We start from the raw sequence: 19,872 nt of genomic DNA on the forward strand, positions 1-19,872 counted from the left end.
AATGAACTAACAATTGAATCATCAGGTGAACTACTTCTAGCAGTACAGAACCTGTAGAATATTGCACATGCGCGACTGAACGAATCACCCCCCGAGACGACTCGTTCTTCCTGAGTCACATAAAAGATTTGTTCAAAATGAACGAATCGTTCAAGAACAACACATCACTACTCTAAATGAGTTCAGTGATTCAGATCAAATAATGATTATGTGAAAACATAACCAGTGCCACCTGAAAATCTTTTAACTTTGCTTGTCTGGTTGGTTTTAAAGCAGTTAAAACTGTCCAAACAAAACCTAAAACAACTAAAACAAACCCTGACCTCGATGATGGTAACTTTTACTCTCTGACCCCTGGACTTCCCACCTCTGCTTATTACTAACCAGATTGACTTCTGTCACACTAAAGAGGTTCTTATTGAGAATTAACAGATGTTTAGATGCTGACTAGATTGAATGACATTTTAAATTACCATGATAAAGAAGTCTCTTTGGTTTCTTGACAGAGACAAAACTGCAACAAAAACTCCATTAAACAAATATCACCATAATGCTTCAGCGCTAATAACAACTCTTACCACTCAGGCTTATACATGAAAATATAGCATACAATCTTCAACAGTGGTGACAATAATTATTCATACTGCAGTGCATGATGGGAGTTTGGTCCTATGGTGATACCCAGCATGCATTGCAGCGTGAAGCATTTATTTTATCACCATTGTTGAGATTCATATGCTGATTCTTGATGTCTGTGTGTGTCTAAACTCTTTTTTTTTTCTTTCTTTTCCTACTGCATGGTTTTAAAATTACACAATATATCTGTTTGCTGCAGCATGTTTTTTTTTTTTTTTTTGCTTGCTGTAGTTTCACATGGTTGGTAACGCAAAACCAAAATGTACAAATGGTAAAACATAACTCAAGGTTCAGTTACTCTCGTCCATCTTTAATATTACGTTGATCACTGTCGTCATGGTTACTAGTAAGAGAATACCATAGATATATACACTAGAGCTGTGTCCGAAACCGCTCCCTATCCACTATATAGTCCACTATATCGGGTGTCGGCCATTTTGTAGTGGTGTCCGAATTCTGAGTGAGTGACTTAATTCCCTACATTCGTTCACTACTTTTTCCCCACAATTCTCTCTGATTTCGAGTGTACATTCGATGTAATCTGCAGTTGTTACTCCTGTCTCCTGACAAAATTCCTTGTGTGCAAACATATTTGACAATAAAGCTCCTTCTGATTCTGATAAATGTAATAAATACTGCTTTATTGTGATACAGTGTTTCAAGGTACACAAGGAATTATTTTGGTGACAGAAGAAGCTTCACAGAGACAACAACAGTAGACATATACAAAAATAAAATAAATATATATGTGAATAAGATACACAAATTTGTATTAACTAGAATTAACAAGGAAAGGAATGGGATAAGAAGAGATATTGCTGATATTGCGTAGTTGTTGCACAGTGGGGAGAACATTTAACTTCTCTTGTGCCTGTCTGTTCTGGTGCTCAGTGGCCTGAAGCACTATTTCCCAAAATCCAATGCGGAGAGGACTGTCGTTAATCATCAGTAGCGTATTCAAATCATAACGGTCGCCTGAGGGCGCTCAAACACCACCTCATCTGTGAGCGTGAGAGTTTATAACAAACTAAAAAAAACTTTATTAAAAATAATAAATACATGAAATAATGTACACTTGTTAATGTGTTTATTTTTTGTTTACAGTATTTTATAATATTTAATGATTATGAACACATATTAAGCATGACAAACCAATTATACAATCGATTAAACTACAAAGCTGGCATGTATGATTACAAAATAAAGTCATTATGATTGTTATTGTTTGATAAAAATGGTTATTTTAAGAAATGTTCTAAAGTTGTTGGATTCCAAATTGTTAATTCCCAGTTGTTGCTTATATCAAAGCTTTTTCTGCGTCTCACTGACCATGTGATTACAGCAACAACAAAGCATATGACCATAATTATTACACACAACGAAATTATTAGAACTGTCAAATTCAAGCCTGGGTTTGATATTGCAGAGGGGGTTGGATCAGGGAGGATCTTTGAAGCTTGAGCGATGTTAGAGGTTTCAGATTTCGCATTTTCTTTGTCCTCAGACTGAACTGCAAAGAAAAGTGTGGTGCCATATTGGATTGTGAAACTGAGATTGAATGAATGCTGTTCAACTGATCCAGCCTCCAGCGGTAAGACGGCAGCTGCGTTGACTACATGACCATTGATGAAGCTTTCTCGAAGCATTTGAAGGTCATAGCTCCACCTGATCTCATAGGATTTAGCTTAAAGGAAAAGAAATATGTCATGCAAGACAATTAAATTTTCATTATTTCATCTAAATTTGACACTACTTCTATGTTGTCAGTGAAGACGTTAACGAAATTTTAAATTCTGGTATAGTAACTGTATGCTTTACCTGTCCCTTGGTCAAGGTCCTCACCAGGAGCCGTCCAGCTGAGAAACACAGAGTCCTCCTGGATATCAGCACTCAGATCTGTGATTCTGTTAGGAGGGAAATTTGGTGGGGTTGTTCCTGTGAAAACTACCTCAAAACTCTCTCCGGTGGCTGTCCTGGTAAATCTTCCAACCTCGAGTGGTTCCTCAGTAACTGGAGGCTTTGGAGGGTTCAGCTCCACCACACCTGAAATTAGAGGAACCGCATTAGTAAATTTAAAGTTGAGGAATTGAATTAATTAATGAAGTATTTATATGTTTTGCATTTATATGTTTATATGTTTTTGCATTTCCTGTACTATTGTACACGCATATCAGGGGGTTTCTCCTCAAACACCACCAGTGAGCAGCATCCACTTGGACAAATGTTTGAACAGTTTGCTTTAAGAGTCTCAATCTCACGATTTACCATTTACCACATATCCAGGTACGTATGGGGCACCACCCCTTTTTTGGACAGTAAATCTGGCTTGTCCATCTAGATTCTTCACTCTCACTTTCAAGCTGCTTCTCCCTTTTTTCACCTGTGTGAAATATCTGGAATAGACGCCATCATCTTTGAAAGCATCAGCTCCTGTAAAACAATACTTGATTTATTTGAGCACTTTTGGCCTTATAGTGTAAATCTGATATCTATAGTGTACACTTTAAACAAAAATGATGGGTAATTTACCTGCTCCATTGTCCAGAAGTTGTAATTCTTCTGCGGACCCAGATTCAGACTCCAGCGTAGCCCACACTTCAGTCTTTATTACAGACATGTAATTCTGACTGACCTCAGCAAACACTATCATGGGTTTAGTGCCGTCACTGAACTGCTGGTTCATGCGGGCTTTGACAACGATAGGAGGAACATCAGCTCGCGGCGCTTGACTCGTTGCTGTTACAGTCAGAGACTGACTTATTGTAGTTTGGATACTGTACTTCCAGTCCCCATGCTAGCAAACACACAATAGTATAATTAGATGAATAATTAATGAAAATGTTTTAGGAAAGTTAATGAAATCTCTTGCAGGTTGTCACCTGTGCAGTTCCTGGAACTTTTAAAGTGACTGTTTTTGCTGATTCATAGTGAAGCATCTGTACTTCTTTGTAGGTTGAGTCACTTGGTGACTGTATGGAAATGTCAGGTAAACTTTTTTCATAGGTTATTGTAAAGCTGGTTTTGGTACCAATGGTCTTATCCACTAATATTGTCCCATTGAACCAGTCTGATGTTTTTTTCCCTGCACTGTCTATCTAAAGTGTTGATAAAAATGAATTATTAGAATATTCATAATAATCTTAAAGTGTTTTACCATGAGCAATGAGCAATAACTTGTCAAACCTGAACTGGGTCTTTTGTTTGATCTCCTGTTGGTAGTTTAAGTGAAAAAAATCCATGCAATAGCTGATTAGAGAGAATGTCGTCACTGGCTGTGATAAATTTCCCCCCTAATTCCAACATAGAACATATGAGAAATATGCACTGGATAATAAACAAGCATTCATAATATGAATATTATGATTTACTACATTTTTGCATTTTTCACACATACATACCAAAACATCAAACAATATATAACTAAATTCACCTTGGGATCAATTGGTTAAAAGTTACTAATGTGGCTCAGATAATTTGTTATTCTTCTAGCATCATATGTTTGTAGATTTGCCAATTGCTTTAAAATTTTGTTAGTTCCCAAAATTTTTCATGTCAAGATCCACCTATAGATGAAGGCCTACTATAATAAATTTAGAAATTAACCCAAAAAAAATAAAAAAATAAAAAATAAAAAAATTCACATGGAACTTGGAGTTCTCTTTTTTTTATTTAGACATTTTCTGGAATGACATCTTCATGTCATTATGTGATGATGGTACTTACCAGTTTTCTCAGCCATTTCCATCAGTGCTTTATCTGCTTTATCACCCAAAGCTATTGTGTGTATAATGGCTCCACTTTCAATTGCAGCTGGGACACAAGTATTAATGTCATCCGTCGCTTCACCATCTGTCAGAAAAATGATTTCATCCCCTATCACATCCCCATTGTCCTTTTTGAGTACCTTTAAGTTTTGAAGACAAATACAGAACATTGGTATAAAACAAACTGTAGGCTATATACTTAACAGATCATAAACATGAATAATATGGCACCTGTAAGCCTACATTGAGGCCTTTATAAATGTATGTCCATCCTTTTTGCTACTTTTGGCAACAATTCAATGAGTTTGTCTCGTGTCGAATTATTGTCAATAGTAGTCAAGGGGCTCAGAGTTTTAGCATTAGTACTAAAGGTTACAATTCCAACACTGGCTTTATCCTCAATGAGGTTCTGCAGGAAATCTGTGGCAGCCTGCTGTAGTCGACGCATTCTGGGGGCCCTAGAAAATGGGTGCAATAAAAAAAATGCATGTGATATCAGGTTTAATGCTTTCTCAAGTTTCAAAGTGATTAAGCTCATAGGGCATTGAAGGTTAAAATACTTGTAAGCATCTTTGTTTTCAAGTAAAGTTAATGTTTTTGCATACATGCATGCTTCCTGAGACATCAAGGACGAGACAAACAACCCGATGCTTTCGCTGCACAACTTTGAAAGTTGGCGCTGGTGGAGAGGACAGCAGTGGTTTCAGAGAACGAAGTGCGTCTTTATCAACAGAATCCTCAAATATCACAGTCCGTGTTGCTTTGCCACATTTTTTGTTTTGCAAGTTTGGGGCTTCATAATTGTGCTTGTTTTCATGACAAAATGTGCTCACCTGAAACCAAATATTTCAAATAAATTCTTCATTCGTCAAATGGTCAAAGATAAAATTAGCATGTGTGGGAACATGTAAAATCTGTATTTACAGAATCCAGGCTTGGTAAGAACATTATAGAGTTGTCTGTGTTTTGATATTTGTTAGGAAAAAACTTGCACCTTTTAGTCGGTAGTAAAGTTTGTGGATCAGTCTGGCACGGTCGAAGTGATTCATCAGAAAACTGACCTTCAGTGTTTTTGCTACAACTAAAGATAAGCAGGAAATCAATGGTTGAGATTAATTTTCAGTGACATTTTAAAAATTCTGTTTTGTTAAAGTTTTATGACCTTGTAGCTTTAATACGGCCATTAGAGTAGTAGAATGGATTTGTTTCACTGTATTCATCATACACGCCCCATCTCAGATGAGCCCATTCATGAACCAAGACATTTCCTGCAAACAAACAAACAAATATTCTTGTTAATAATACAAAGAGATTAGTGCATTAACCTGGATAGATGTTGAAGGATAACAAATGACATTCACCTCTTGACCCATAAGTCTTAATAAGTGTATCGTCTCGGAGGAAGTTTGGGGTGAAATAAATGAACTGAGCCTCATCTCCACATTCACCATATTGAAGAGTGTAGGGTTCATCACCATATGCTGGATTAGCATTATCAATTCTTATGTTTGCCTGTATTTCACATTGAAATTGTCAGCAGTATGTTAATGAAATGATTAAACATTAATATTTGACACGTAAGATAAAATGGCATAATTCTCTGTACCTTTTCATAGGACTCTGTTCTTGCTTTGGTAAAATCCTTACTATTCCAGTGGGGTGGAACGAGTATCGTTGCTTCTTTGAAATAAACCTTTTTATCCAATGCTTGATGAAGATGAATCGACCCTTTAGTGACTATGTCCTGTCAGAATGAAAAATGAGTCTCAAAATACAGTATTTATAAAAAAAGTAATTCATTTGTTCATTCACAAATACTGTTGATGAAACTTGATTAGGGTGAATTAAGGGTGATTTTGCAATTGAGATAAAAAGTGTCCCAATCAACCTGAATTCACCCTATATGTTTCTTTATATGATTTTCTTTAAAAAATGCAACAACATAGTATGTTTCACAAAAGCCAAAAAAAAGAAAGAATGCTTTTTTTTTTTAAATAGTAGGGATGTGACAATATCAAAATCTCACAGTACAATAATAAATATAAAGTCCACAATATGATATTTATTGCGATATTTAAAAAAAGAAAGAAAATAAATGAAGACTTGGAAAAAAGTGCCATAAGTGTTAAAGGGATAGTTCACCCAAAAATGAAAATTTGATGTTTATCTGCTTACCCCCAGAGCATCCAAGATGTAGGTGACTTTGTTTCTTCGGTAGAACACAAATGATGATTTTTAACTCCAACTGACGCGGTCTGTCAGTCGCATAATGCATGTAAATGGGAACTCCATCTATAAGAGTAAAAAAAACACGACAGACAAATCCAAATTAAACACTACGGCTCGTGACGACACATTGATGTCCTAAGACACAAAATGGTTTGTGCGAGAAACCGAACAGTATTTATATAATTTTTTACCTCTAAAACATCCGGTTAGTGAGGTCAAAAAACGTTCTCTGCTGACGGAACTGATGTCTTGCGCTTTGCTTCAATAAGTGCGAGACATCACTTGTCAGAGCGCGTTCAGACCTCACTAACCAGATGTGGAGGGCAGTTGGACATAGAGGTGTTTTAGAGGTAAAAAATTATATAAATACTGTTCGGTTTCTCACACAAACCGATCGTTTCGTGTCTTAGGACATCAATGTGTCGTCACAAGCCACAGGGTTTAATTTGGATTGTCTGTCGTGTTTTTTTGACTCTTATAGACGAAGTTCCCATTGACATGCATTATACGGCTGACAGACCGCGACGGTTGGAGTTAAAAATGATCATTTGTGTTCTACTGAAAGTCACCTACATCTTGGATGCCCTGGGGGTAAGCAGATAAACATCAAATTTTCATTTTTGGGTGAACTATCCCTTTAAATAGGGTTAGGGAGTAGCGAAAGACATGTAACTTACAGTGACCTCCACAATTATTGGCACCCTTAGTAAATATGAGCAAAGCTGGCTGTGAAAATAAATATGCATTGTTTATCCTTTTGCTCTTTCATTCAAAAAAGTCACAAAATTCTAACCTTTTATTGAAGTAAAACAATTGAAAATGGGGGGAAAAGCTCATTATGAAATACATTTTTTTCTCTAGTTCACATTGGCCACAATTTTTGCCACCCAATTGTAGGGCATTGCTCGACAGAACTTACCAATGACTTTATCAATGAACAACATGATTGAACAAAGCTTCATTTTGGTCCAAAAGATCCATTTCCTGACAGGAAACGCCTAGCCTTAACCGGAGTGATGACGTGACTTCTTTTAACAAAGGACTCTGTCTAAAGGACTTCTTAGCTCATCAGCAATAAACTAATCAGAACCCATCACGTGGATCTGATCACATTAAATCTATTGATTCTCTCACAAAACCCTCTTGTATTATCGGACGGAACAGGAAAAGACCCATCAACGGATTTAAAGACGAATCTGTCCTATCAATACCTCCCTTGTGTGAGCAATCCATCCTGACCCGGTCACTCGTGACTCCGGTCAAAGTTTAAACTATGCTTAAGGACTCAATCTTGAATCTCAAAAGGGACAATTGTCGATTACTTAAAGTATTAACTATATACAGAATAATACATGCCATGATGTAATTACTAACATGTCTATTCAATGTATTCAATATGTGGGTTTTCTTCAAATGCATTATTGTAATCATTGTTTTAATTAGGTCAGTCTAGTAATATGTGTGTAAGAAGTGTGTCATGTTTGAGTTCTAAATGCAGAATTTATAATTCTCTGTAATTCTGTGTGAATGAAACATTGAAATTCAGTATCAGGAAAATATTAAGAAACTTTATAAAGTTGTTAATAAAACAGGAGAATGTTCTGCAGATATCACGCGATGTGATCAATAGACAATAGACGAGGCGTGTCTAATCTCCGTAGCAACGTCTCATTGGAGGATCGCTCCCTTAAAACTATGCTGTCCGAACAAGCTAATGTCAGAAGCTGGAAGCCAGAAGTCGGTCAGAAATCGCTCGAAATCGGTCAGAAGCCGGTAGCCGAAACACCGCTACTTTGACCACGGCGGAAAAGTCGCATGGGTCATTGATAACCGATTGACCGGGGCTGATTTTCCATCGAACACCCGACTTCAACCACGAGCTGCGCCGCTGATCATTCGACAGCCGTCACATCCAGACTCCAAAACACTTCGTGAAATATCTGACCAAAGTCTCCCAAGAAGAGAGCCGCTCAAGCCAGACGCTCAGCCAGCAGCATCCTTCAAAGCTTCCGCGCAACCCACAGGGCTTTTCCCGAGAAGACGTCACCTGAAAGACAGCCAATCCAGAACGGGATTCTGCTGTACACGAGTCACGGAACAACCCGATTACCTCAGCTGTCACAGCAAACGCAGGTACAAGCAAACTTCTCTCTCTCTTGCTGGAAACTGGTGAAACTCCTTTAAACCTAAAGAACCAAGCCAAAGCTCTGCTTTTGTGATTTTCCTCAGGTTATGAGTTAAGTTAGCACTGAACTTGGGACTTTTCATAACTCATCAACTCCGCGAATGTGTGTGCATGTATGTATGTGTGTGTGTGTGTGTTTAGCCTTAGTTTCCTGTAATCATTAGAAGTAGTCAATAAATCTTGTTTTGATTTTCACATATACAAGTTTCTTGTGCTGTGTGTCAAATTACTGCCTTAAACGTAAAAGATCAAGTTACCTCTTGCTTATAATATAATAATTACAATAATAACAATAATCATAATAAAATATTGTTACTGTTGGCCGCAGAATAATATTTTATCCAGAATTGGTAAAATACTCTAACCTCAATTTTCGCTGGACGAATAATTGATGAAGTGTTAAATATTAATCCTGAATCATTTACAGTGAATCATTTACAGTTGATTCAATTCTTATTCCCTGTAACAATTAAATTGAGCTAATAAATAGGCTAAGTCCTTACACAATTATCGCAACGCCCTTTTCCCAAGATAACAGCTCTGTGTCTTCACCTATAATGCCTGATAAGTTTGGAGAACACCTGACAAGAGATCAGAGACCATTCCTTCATACAGAATCTCTCCAGATCCTTCAGATTCCAGCTCCATGCTGGTGCTTCTTCTCTTCTCTTCAGTTCACTTCACTCATTTTCTTTAGGTTTCAGGTCAGGGGACTGGGATGGCCATGGCAGAAGCTTCATTTTGTGCTCAGTGACACATTTTTGTGTTGATTTTGATGTTTGTTTTGGATCATTGTCCCGATGGAAGATCCAATCACGGCCCATTATAAGATTTCTAGCAGAAGCGGTCAGGATTTGATTTTTATCTGTTGGTATTTGATAGAATCCATGATGCCATGAATCTGAACAAGACGTCCAGGACCTCTAGCAGAAAAATAGGCCCACAACATTAAAGATCTAGCAGTATATTTAACTGTGGGCATGGGGTACTTTTTATCCATGTGTGCACCAAACCCATCTGGTGGGTTTGCTGCCAAAAAGCTCTTGTTTTAGTTTAATCTGACCATAGAAGCCGGTCCCTTATGAAGTTCAAGTCATGTCTGACAACTGAATATGCTGGAGATTGTTTCTGGATGAGAGCAGAGGATTTTTCTTGAAACACTTCCGAACAACTTTTGGTGATGTAGGTGCTATTTGATATTTTTTTTTAGGCTTTCTGAGACTCAAGACTCAACTAACAATCTGTGATCCTTGGAGAGTCTTTGTCCACTCAAACTTTCCTCCTCACCACACATTAGGACAATTTAGACTCGTCCTCTTCCAGGCAGATTTGTAACATCTTTAGTTGATTGGAACTCCTTAATTATTGCCCTGATGGTGGAAATGGGGATTTTCAATGCTTTAGCCATTTTCTTACAGTCACTTTCTATTTTGTGAAGCTCATCAATCTTTTGCTGCACATCAGAACTATATTATTTTGTTTTACTCATTGTGATGAACGATTAAGGGAATTTGGCCTTTGTGTTTTCTCATGTTTATGCTCCTGTGGAACAGGAAGTCATGGCTGGACAATTTCATGCTCCTAGTCACCCTGGTGTGCTAAAAATGTAAATATGAATGGGAATATACTTCAGAGATATTTTACTCCTAAGAATTTCTAGGGGTGCCAATAATTATGGCCAACATGTTTTAGAGAAAAACATTGATTTCATAATGTAAGTTTCCCCACACTTTCAATTGTTTTATTCTGATGAAAGGTTAGAATTTTTTGAATGAAAGAGCAAAAGGGTAAACGATGCAGATTTATTTTCACAGCCACCTTTGCTCATATTTACTAAGTGTGCCAATAATTGTGGAGGGCACTGTAAGTTACATATTTAAAATACAAAATTTGAGTAACTGTATTTCATTACAGTTACATTTTATATGGGTGGTAATAAAATTACAGTTACTTCCGAAAAGTATTTTAGATTATCAAAGTGATTGCTTTGAATTTTAGTCATTTATTTTATTTAAACATTAATGTAAACTGTGACGGGCAATTAATGTAAACGGCAATTGATGATTCTGACAGTCTGCGATAGCATCCTAAGCTACATTTCTGCTCATATGATTCATATCCCTTGCAGAATATGCAACATTTTAAGAATTTCAACAAAATAAGCCTAGCTTGATCACAAAAATTGCATGTTTTTTATTTAGTACTGTCCTGAATAAGCTATTTCTCATAACAAATGTTTACATATACTGTATACTCCACAACACAAAATGACTTTATAAATATTGCCCCATTCAAAATTTAAATACTCTTGAATCTTAACTGTCCTGTTATTACCTGGATAATCGACTGTTTTCATGTTTTGCAATAGTTGTTTGTGAGTCCCTTGTAATTGTAAAACAAAGAGAAGGTAATTGTGATTTTTTTTTGATCTCACAATTCTGACTTTTCATCGCAATAGCGAGTTTGCATCCCACCATTCTGCCTTTTTTCTCAGAATTGCAAGATTTAAACGCAGCAATTTTGTTTTATAAAGTCAGAACTGGGAGATATGAACTCACAATTGCAAGTTATAAAGTCAGAATTGCGTGATGCGTTTTTATTTGTTATGGAACACCTTGAAAACTAGACAAACAAAAACAACAAACACAATTTTACACACACCACCACTAAACCACAAATAAAGGATATACAAAATATTAACATTTTTACTGTGTTTGCCTTGTAAGTAACCAGCAGTAGAATAGTCAGGAGCACTAACATGTGTGTCTGAATTCATGGCTGCGTTCAGCCCCGACAAAACATTGCAAAAGGTTTTTTAAACAGAAACGGTGGTGCGTTGAACACCCTGTTCTGATGACGCAAGAGCTGCGACTATGGCAGCTGAGAGGGCCAATCTTTGTGTTCTTTTTGAAGAATTTTCTGAGCCTGATGAAGTCGGTATAAATACATGTTTAATACTGCAAAATACGCTCGGTGTTACAGTCACTGCCCTTGCCGTCCAGAATAAAACATCTCAATCGAGTGAAGGGATTTGTGGAAACTGTGGTTCCTAATTATTGTGATCCAAAATTTGTCTTTATGTTTATGAAAGTTTATGAAAGTATCCACAATACAATAGCAAAATACATAAGTATAGTATTTTTATGTTACATTAATCAGTGTCTAGCACACCTTCCTAAGGAAAGTATATGGACCAGAAGCAGTGTTGGGGGGTAACGAGTTACAAAGTAACGGATTACAGTAACGATATTACTTTTTTGGGTAACGAAGTAAAGTAACGCATTACACTAATAATATTGGTAACTACACTACTTTATTAGACTATAGGAACACGCTTTCCTTCGTTACCCAAGCCGTGTTTGCCTGTGTGTAAAGTTCTGTCTGTTTAAGTGGTGCGTGCATGCGTGTGCCTGTATGTGTGCCGTTGCCATAGAGATCGATTTGACGTAGCTGCTGGAGCTGGAAATGGAGATGGAGACGGGGTTTCAGCAGGCCCGGCGCCACGAGGGGGCAAAAGGGGGCATATTGCCCCCTCAGATCTGATTTGTGCCCCCTCAGTTTCAATTTGTCTCCTTTCACCCGATCGATTTTAACTTTTTTAACGTGTACGATAACACCGGTGTGATGAGAACGTTCAATACGCTAAATTCAAACCTGCTTTCCCGCTGCTGGCGCTGAGCCAGAGATTGACGCGCTCTGTGCTTTTCATATTTCACAACTAAGTTTTCAACCACATGTTTATTTGAGGTTTCAGATGTTTGAATGAGGACTAAGCTATATATAAAAAAGACATTTATAGTTTGTTAAATGCAGATTCCATACACTCATATGGAAGCTGCGATAATCCTTTAAATTATAATTTGACGAAGTTGTTTATTCATATCAGATACAATGCGTATGAAACAAAGTTTACTCTCTCATCCCAGTTCACCAGCCACTTACGTTTATTTCAGGAAAATTGATGAATTTATGTAATGTAAACAGATACAGATACCGACAGATACTCTGTTTTATCAACTAACATGATCATTATAGGTGTTTAAACAAAACGCATTCACTTCCACATATATGACAATCGGAAAATATCATATAATTCATGATATAGCCTAGTTAACAAGTGTGAATATTTTTAAAAGGAAAAACAAAATAAACGCGATACCTGTAGCTTGGCTGCATGACGCGTCGCCAGAATGAATGTAAATAATGTTCTAAAAAACAGGGTTTCCCAAACGGGGGTTCGCAAGGGAATTGCAAGTTGATGACAAGCAATTAATTAAATTATAATTAAATCATTACAAATCAAACAAATAGACTAAATAATATTCAAATAAAAAATCTAAATTTGGTTAACAAAACTTAATATTTTATTTCTTTATTTTGCATGTGACCATTCAGTTACAGAACTGAACGCGTCTGCTCAATTCAAAGTGGGCTGAACCAGAGTCGCACCTAACTTTGCCCATTTCGCCTCACCTTTGACTGAGTGCCTATTTAAGCGAGTTTGTCATTGATTGTATTGTTTTGTTGTTGGTTTTTTTTTTATTAAGAATAATAATAAACTCATCATTAATGAACCCATCATTAAAATGCATTCACGGTCGTTCATAACCGTGCGTGTCCACTGGCGCGGTGCCGTTATGAATGCCCGTGCGGCCGTGAGCATTATACTTTCACTTTGAATTAGCGATTCAAAGCCTGTGTTTTGAAACTTGTGTGTTGACACCATTTTAAAATGACCCCACCATAGCCTTCTTTATTTCTGTTGTTTACGGTGAGGCATATTTCTTTGTGCAGACGGGGTTATTGTTCTTTCATATGGTTCAATATTTATACAATAAACTCTATGCAGAAAGATTAAGTGATGATAGGGCTATGATGTTTGTCCATGTATCTACACGGTAAATTAAGAAAAAGTAAAGTAATAAGTAGTGAAGTTACTTTTCAAATGCAGTAACTAGTAAAGTAATCTCATTACAATTTACAGAAGTAACTAGTAACTAGTAACTAATTACATTTTTTGAGTAACTACCCCAACACTGACCAGAAGACATAACTACATTTAATGTAATTAAAACTGCCCAAACAAAATCTAATGTTAAAAAGTCAAGGGTCAAGAGTTCAACTAAAACAAACCCTGACCTCGATGATGGTAACTTAAAAATAGTGATTTTCTCCTTTGGTGATTCTGCTTGTTATCATCATGTGTCTTTAATAATGGTCAATCATCATTCAATTAAACACTTATTTATCTCATTAATTATCTCATTATTTATCAGTGGGTGGAATAAAAATATGGCAGGACTTTTACTCTCTGACCCCTGGACTTCCCACCTCTGAATTTGACACAAAATGATAACTGCAAATCCATGTTTCTCTGCTGGAGTCCAGTTTTTTCTGTGAATTACAGTGATCCATTAGCTTCTTTTTTTCTGTAGCTTTCGGCAGTCTGTTAATATACACCTCAGGTTTTGTGTCAAAGCTATTTGTACAGTCAATCACAAAGCTTTTTTGCTGCATTCACGCTGAGATACGTGGTTCTCTGAGATACGGGAACGAGTACTGCGTATGGGGAAAATCTCCTTTTTTCCTCCTCGCTGAAGCCTTTTTCAATAGCGCAGTGTAACTGCACGTCTGTTGGCTCAAAGGAATAAAACTCTTTGAACCAATGATAGCGCGGCGTAGTCGCGCGAGCCTATGGCGAAACAGCGCACCAACGAGCCCGCCAAAACGGGCGTGGCTTATAGCTATATAAGCAGGTGTTTCGCCATGGAAATCAGTTTATTTCGACTGAAGCGAGTACTCATTCCCGTACCTCAGGGAACCGAGGTTATGTACGTAACCGAGTACGTTCCCTTTCGATACTTTCACTCATACTGCGTATGGGAAACGAATACAATCACACCGTGCCACGGCAGGGAACGACAAGAAACATATCTTGGGCGCCTAGGGGCCCAGTGGATACGTGAGAGGCCAGAAGCCGTCGAACCCTTTCGTGTTACACTGGAACAGTGTTCCCTGACATGACGACATCCCTCCGTATGACGACGGAGCTCGACATGAGGCCGTCGTGTCACACTGAGAGGACCCGAGCATGCAAGGTCTGGATATCCAAGTTGAAGAACCAGAACCAAGACGTAGTACCCTTCCAGGAACACCTGGAACGAGACGAGGGCTCATTCTACTGCCAGCATCTCAAAGCAGTTGATGTGCAGATGGCTCTGCTTGTGAGACCACGAGCCGAAGGCCAGTCTGCCCTCGAATACTGCGCCCCAACCCGTGTTGGAGGCGTCCGTCGAGAGCACCTTCCTTCTGGACACCGCCTGTAGGGGAACACCACGTTCAAACCAACTGGGGTTCATCCAAGGTTTCAGGGCCGTGATGCAGGCCTGATTGACCTTGACTAAAAAGCGGCCATGCCGCCAAGCGTGGGGTGGAACCCTGAGTTTCAGCCAGTATTGCAGAGGCCGCATCCGGAGGAGGCCGAGCTGCAGTACCGGGGGAGGCGGAAGCCATCAGCCCTAACATCCTCTGGAAGAACCTCAGAGGGTAACGGGCTTTGTTCCTGGCAGATGCCGTGAGCTTCTGAATCGTCAGAGCGCGCTCTGGTGAGACTACAGCCCTCATTTGGACTGAGTCGAAAACTGTGCCCAGGAACATGATACGTTGGCTGGGGAGCAGCGAGCTCTTGGCAAAGTTGACCCTGAGTCCCATGCACTGAAGGTGGCTAAGGAGCATGGATCTGTAGTGTTCTAGCTCGGTACGAGACTGGGCCAGTATGAGCCAGTCGTTGAGATAGTTCAGAACTCGGATTCCCATCTTTCTCAGAGGGAGAAGCGACGAGTCCATGCACTTCGTAAAAGTGCGGAGAGCTAGGGACAGCCCGAAGGGAAGGACCGTGTATTGATAAGCCACACCCTCGAAAGCAAATCTCAAGAATCGCCTGTGATGGGGGGGTTATCTGGATATGAAAGAGGGCGTCTTTCAGATCCAGCGAGAAGAACCAGTCCTCGGGACTTATCTGTGCGAAGATCTGTTTCAATGTTAACATTCTGAACTTCTGTCTCATGAGGGAGCGGTTCAGAAGTCTGAGGTCTAAGATGGGTCTGAGACCGCCATCTTTCTTGGGGACGATGAAGTAGCGGCTGTAGAAGCCCGACTCGCTCTCTGCGGGGAGAACGATTTCTATGGCTCCCTTCTTTAACAGAGACATCACTTCTGCACGTCCGGTTTGACTGAAGTGGGAACCACGCCGCTGAAGCGCGGGGTATTCGGGCGAACTGCAGTGAGTAGCCGTGATTTATGATCCCCATGACCCACTTTGACACACCGGGGATGGCTTGCCAGGCCTCGGCCCGTGTGGCAAGGGGCTGGATAGCGTCTGGTGACAGACCGCTGTGCAGGGGTCTTTGCACTGACGTTAAAGGAAGAGGAAATTTGACAATTTAAAAACTCTATTGAGTTCGCCATTAGAATGGCGTTTTGCGTGGGTGCGGCCACTGTGGACCCAGGACGCATAACCCATTGGTCCCCAACACCCGGTACTGAACGAGGTGGTGGGGGAACTGTGCGAGAGAGCTTTTGGGGTGGTCCGGCCGCGGCGAGACTTTGCCCCATCCTCTTTCTTCCCTTCTGATCAGGAAGACGCCGGAGGCGTCGGGTCCAGCACTATTTTGGGCCGGGGACCCTGGCGTCTCGGGAGTGTGGAGCACTTAGCAGGGCGGGCCCGCTGTCGCTGCTCTTTAGGTGGCGCTGCTTGCAGTGCGGAAGGGGCAGTTTTGCTCTGGTGCTGGGTCGGCGCAGGCTTGGGCCGACTTGCAGCAGACAAAGAGCTGGAGCGCTTGGGCAAGAAATGTCGCATAGCCTGGGACGATTTCTGCGCGGCGGAGAGACGGCCTTTGAGAGCACGCGGAATAACTCGGCGTCCATCCCAGGCCTGGGCTGAATGGGCTCCAGTGACGGCAGGGGGACGGGCTCTTCATCGCCGACCCATTCCTCTGTCTCGGATGCCGCGAGCGACATGGAGTCGTCGAGCGGCTCGTCCTCCGACCCGCCGAAGGAGACGAGGTCGCTCACTTCCGCCGAGGGATGCTGCTACGGGCGTGAGAAGAGAACGGGGGACGGCTCTCTCATAGGAGAGGGAGAGGCAGGCGGGCGCTGGGCCGGCGTGAGCTTTCTCAAATCCTGGCGCTGAGCCCCTCTACCTCGCTGTATTTTCCTAGTCGGCTCGTGGGAGGAAGAAGACGGGAAGGCGGGATAGGCGGGACCGCTTTCATTGAAGAAAGCGATCCGCGAGCGCAGAGAGGCTAGACTCATGCACTCGCAGTGCGGGCATGAAGTCTCGGTGAGCGCGGCTTCTGCGTGGGGCTTGCCCAGACATCCGACAGACTCACCGTGGCTGTCATCATCCTGCAGAGGGACTCTGCAGGTGCCACAGCTGTGGCGTGGCATTTTAAACAACGCCGCTGCCGTGAAAACGGTAAACGCTCTTTTAGAAGCGTAAAAAAATGCTCTTTTAGAAGCGGTTATGAGAACCGCTGAAATTTGCTTTATAGCTCGCCGGATGGCAGCAGGAGACTCGCTGAGAAGAACCACCGGAGGCTCGAAGTGTGCGGTTGAGAGCGGCTCTAGAAGCGGCAGTCTGAGGTCACCGGCGCTGCAGCAGGCGGTGGTCTCAGCTATCCTCTGCAAGGCCTCTTCGACGGCGGAGAAGAGCTTGTTCCAGCGGCGAAGGTGTTCAGCGGGATCCAGCGAAGTGCAGTCGTCGCTGAAGGAGAGAGAACGGATTTCCATGGCGAAACACCTGCTTATATAGCTATAAGCCACGCCTGTTTTGGCGGGCTCATTGGCGCGCTGTTTTGCCGCAGTTTCATTCCTTTGAGCCAATAGACGTGCAGTTACCCTGAGCTATTGAAAAAGGCTTCAGCGAGGAGGAAAAAAGGAGCTTTTCCCCAGTCCCCAGTCTTTTGCCACTCAGTGGGCATGACCACAGTCGTAAGGGTCGACGGTGACGTCACGTGCATACCTTCTATGCACAAGTGATTTGCTGTCATTGAGAACGCGATCTTTTAAAGACTAGTCGTGCAGCTCGCCTTAATTTGTGCACCTCTCTCTCTCTCTCTCTCTCAAATTCAAATTCAAATTCAAAATTGCTTTATTGGCATGACTGTAAATAATACAATATTGCCAAAACATATATACATAAAACAGTAATAAAAACATCTGTATAACAGAAGAAAATTTTATCAAATATTATAAAACTATCAAATATTAGAAGACGCATCGTTTCATACAGTCATAATAATAATATAGAGACAATTTTGCTTTCGCGATACTATGATATTGATAATATTGTTGCATCCCTAAATAGACAAAAAAGTATATATTTACCTTGATTTTATCAATGAGCTTGTTATCCTGTTGTACTGTTGAACTGATTGCAATGGTAACATCAACATAACCATTTCCATCTAGTTTGATTCCAGTGGAGGACGACAGCAACATCCATAATAAGACAAACACTGTTCTTGAGTCCATAGCTGTAGAGTTCTGAAGAACAGCAACTCCCCAAACCCCCTTTTTAAACAATGTTACAAATGATCTTAAGGGGTCTGATCAAAGATAAAGAGGGTGTGTGCTTCATGTCATGCAGGGGTGTGACTACATTCTGGTCCATTTAAAACATAAGATGTATTTATACTTCATATATTAAATTTGCACACGGATTGTACATTTGAAAAATGTTTACTAACAATTAGTTTACTTGGTGTGACTATACTGTGGCAGTGCATTGATATGGGCTCAAAAGAGCACATAAAACATAAAATGCAAGTGTGTTCACCATCACAGGTTAAACGTTTGTTTATTACATAAAAACTCAACAAGACACTTGAAACAATTATAAAATAAAATTTTTGCCTACTATTACAACTATTAGTCTTTAATCAAATCTACCTATTACACTTAAAGTTACACACTACAAGTTGAGGATATCTACGCTGTATTCTTTGTATGTTTCTCAGGGTTCCCACGGGTCATGGAATTTCTGCAATATCATGGAATTTTAAAAGGTCTATTCCAGACATTGAAAGTCAGGGAATTCTTTTTATTTTTTATTTTTGTCCAAGTCATGGAATATCAGGGATTTTTGTTTGTCGCTTTAAATTTTAGTTTCCATTTATCAAAATGTAATTTTTCTATACCACATTTTTTTATTGAGTTGTTTTGCGTATTGTTAGGGTTAGGCTATTTTTTAGCAGCATTTTATTCCCTTCCTGCTTGTCAACTTAAGTCAAATGCAGTCACCTGTGCCCAGAGATGGGCGTAAATACATGGAAATGTATTTAAAATACAAATACAAAATACTGTGTGGAAAAATGTATTTAAATACAAATACAAAATACTGTGTGGGAAAATGTATTTAAATACAAATACAGTATTTTGTATTTTGAAAATACACAAAATACATGTGAAATTGAAGATTCAGTGCAGGTATCCCTATTAGGCTGAACTCTATCTGGGCCTATTCTGAATGCCAAAAAGCATTTAGATGTGTGCAATTACTTAGAAACTTTCGTTTTAATTTTACATACCTCTTCCCTTCCCCTGCCCTGTAGGAAATAAAAAAACTACAAAAAAACCCTAATTTTTAACTTTTATTATGTTTTATCACCATCTTTAAAAGCCAATGTGACAGACTGGCGTTCCAATTTAGATTTTTAAATAGAACAGTTCATAGAAAAGTTATGGGACAAGAACAAAACACTAATCTCTCATTTAGACACTGAATGTTATATATAATTTGTTAAGCTAATTATAAATAGTCACTGTGAATTAAGAAACTACATATGCCTACTGACTTTTAATTCCTTACCTCATTTCTGCTCTCTCTGTCATTCTCTCTCTCTCTCTTTCTTAAGTGCTTGCTTCCTTGCTGGTAATTACAAATAAACTTATGTAGTGCAAAATAGCAGCCATTTATATACTTACTTCTGACAAGGTTACAATGTAGTCTATTACTTATGGCGAACACTACTAAAAAAAACTGTAAAACTGTGGGAA

At 39.7% G+C, this 19,872-nt stretch overlaps 1 pseudogene; it reads right to left on the reverse strand.

The window, feature by feature from the left end:
• Nucleotides 1-1,706: 1,706 nt before the first annotated feature.
• Nucleotides 1,707-18,368, reverse strand: LOC125248419 (annotated as a pseudogene).
• Nucleotides 18,369-19,872: the final 1,504 nt, after the last annotated feature.

This window comes from Megalobrama amblycephala, linkage group LG16 (genome assembly GCF_018812025.1).
Source record: "Megalobrama amblycephala isolate DHTTF-2021 linkage group LG16, ASM1881202v1, whole genome shotgun sequence".
NCBI classification, from domain to species: Eukaryota; Metazoa; Chordata; class Actinopteri; order Cypriniformes; family Xenocyprididae; genus Megalobrama; species Megalobrama amblycephala.